Source organism: Limulus polyphemus, unplaced genomic scaffold, assembly GCF_000517525.1.
Source record: "Limulus polyphemus unplaced genomic scaffold, Limulus_polyphemus-2.1.2 Scaffold553, whole genome shotgun sequence".
Taxonomy (NCBI): Eukaryota; Metazoa; Arthropoda; class Merostomata; order Xiphosura; family Limulidae; genus Limulus; species Limulus polyphemus.
Window position 1 is genome coordinate 189,936 of NW_013666163.1, and position 2,393 is coordinate 192,328.

Here is a 2,393-nt window from a genome sequence, read left to right on the forward strand (position 1 = left end):
AATTCCTTTACTTTTAACGTTTCTTTATATATATATATAAATATATATATATATATATATAATCAAAGTACAAGAGCTAAAGTTATTATGATGCTCCTTAATATAACAGGATTTCTTGCCCCTGGTTACCAGCTTGCACACACCCATTAGATACATATATAATTGACCAATATAACCACTTCTTTATTAGAATGGCACATTACGTATATTTTCAACTAGCAATAGTTTTATTGTCAAAATGACACACAAAAGTTCTAGGTATTTGTTTACCAAACCTGCTACAGTTATTGGTCTTTATTTTCTACTGGATTATAGGAAACTGCATTTTGTTAACTAACTTAACTACACTTGTAGAATAAACATTTTGTAGATACTTTTTAGCCAGTGTGTCGATAAAATTTGTTTTACAGTCAAAATGACATTTTATTGACATCCGTAATTTGACTAGTACATTGTAGTTAAACATTTAAATTCACAATTTTGGTAGATATTCAAAATGTAACAATGATTTAGGTTCAGTACTATCTCAAATCTTATGATAACTGATATAATGTTTTTACAGGCTTTACGTTGGCTTATGTTGTAGAAGTGGTCTTGGCTTTCCTCAGTATTTTTAAACTGTTATTTTTTGTTGCATTTAAAATAAACAAAATGAATACTAAAATTTTCTAACACTATAAGCAGTCAAAAGAAGAGATAATACTGGTAGGTAAATGTTGGATATTGCATGGCTACAAGTTATTTTTGTTTTTAACAGAACTGTGTAGTTTTCTCAAATCATTTAAGAGGTTTGATCCTTCACGGTATAACAATTTCAAGAATCTTTTTTTTTTTGTCATATCTTTTATTTCTACATTGATAAAAAAAAACAAATTGTATGAACCAGTAGTCAATTTTTAATTAGTTTTATTTCGGGTTATGAAATATATTTATATCAGAACTAATTACTTATTTAAAAAGTCACAATATCCTCATCTATATATTCTGAAGAAATACTTGGTAGTTTATCCCCTATATTCTGTATACTGCTGCTTCTTAAAAACCTATATAAAAATACCAACAATTGAAAGAAAATTAACCATATATTCTAAACTCTATAATACTACATTTATTCACCTATGTTATCTTTACAGAATGCTAAGAAACATTAAATTATAAACACATACTACTCTAGCAAAGAAAACCAATAGTTTAGTACTAAAAGCACTGTATTAATACTATTGTGAAATTCATAATTTAACACTTAGAGAAGCATCTAGATTTAAAAGTATATTTTAAATGATAAAGTTCTTTAACCCGATGACTACCGGCTACTAACTTTCTTAGTAGGCAATGCAAATGTGAGGGTAAAATCATTTGTGAATTGAAAAAATGATAGAGAACTTATCTTTTAATGGATTTCTGATTTTATTTTTATAAATAGTAGCATAACATTCAATTATTTGTACAAAATTGTATTATTTAATGAAGTTTAAAGAGGAATTTAATGAAAAAATTCCTAAAATACATTTTAGACTGTAAATAAGCGCCCTCTAAGAAGAAATGTTTTTTTCAAAAATTTTTTAAGATATTTCCTTTCACCTCAGCACTGGTTCTGCCATCTATGATTGGTATCTAAACCTTTTTCTAGTCTGTTTTCTTTATAAAACTGCGTCTGGGCATGTTAAACTTCAGTTGTAAAACTTTTAGCCAATCCTAGTCGAAAGTGTCAATTTCAGTACCAATTATTCCAATTGCTGTATCTCTCCATTTGACAAATCATAGGATGATAAGGAACGCCCGTGATGAAACGTTGTTCTCTGGATTTTACAATATGAATGTGGGTGGTGCTTATTATAGTAACTGCCATTTTATGTAGAGGTTGTATTTAGTACTGACCAATAGGGCTTTTCTATAAGCGTTAGAAAAGCTGCTTCTGGAAAAAACTGCATGGGATATACGTGACTTTTACTTTTTTTATATAGTAGCTTAAGTCATGCTGCATGGTATATCTGTTTATATTAATCATTATATTGAAAAATTAACTCAAATTAGATATATTTTTAGGAAAGAAGTTGATACACAATTGTTAGGGTTAAGAGTTACCGAGTGGCGAGTGCAAAGTCTTTACATGAATTAGACTTAGGACTTTGAACTGAAAGAGTCTGTGATTTTTTATATTCTTTTGAATTTAAATTTGTAGTTTTAAGCTCAATAATTTAGCATAATTTTATATTTAGTTCATAATAATAATAATATAATTCAGTATTTAGAATGAAAAACTTGTGTGATTTGTACGTAATACTATTAGTACCACAAAAATTTTTTATATTTTTCCTTCTTACAATCTTTGCTTTGTAGTAAGACCCACACTTCTGTTGTTATTGCGTTAGAATAAAAAGAGTCTAACTGAC

The 2,393-nt window shown here is 27.7% G+C and overlaps 1 protein-coding gene across 6 annotated transcripts in view; it reads right to left on the reverse strand.

Moving 5' to 3' along the window:
- Window positions 1–863: 863 nt before the first annotated feature.
- The window catches only part of LOC106459064 (SET domain-containing protein 4-like), a 16,598-nt gene continuing 15,068 nt past the window's right edge, over window positions 864–2,393 (reverse strand). For 5 of the 6 annotated variants that reach the window (XM_013918640.2, XM_022385453.1, XM_022385454.1 and 2 more), the window contains exon 10: window positions 887–1,043. The gene's annotated coding sequence lies outside the window, so the exon portion shown is untranslated. Of the gene's footprint in view, window positions 1,044–2,393 lie in introns of all 6 variants that reach the window. The other variant, XM_013918641.2, reaches the window with a different exon arrangement.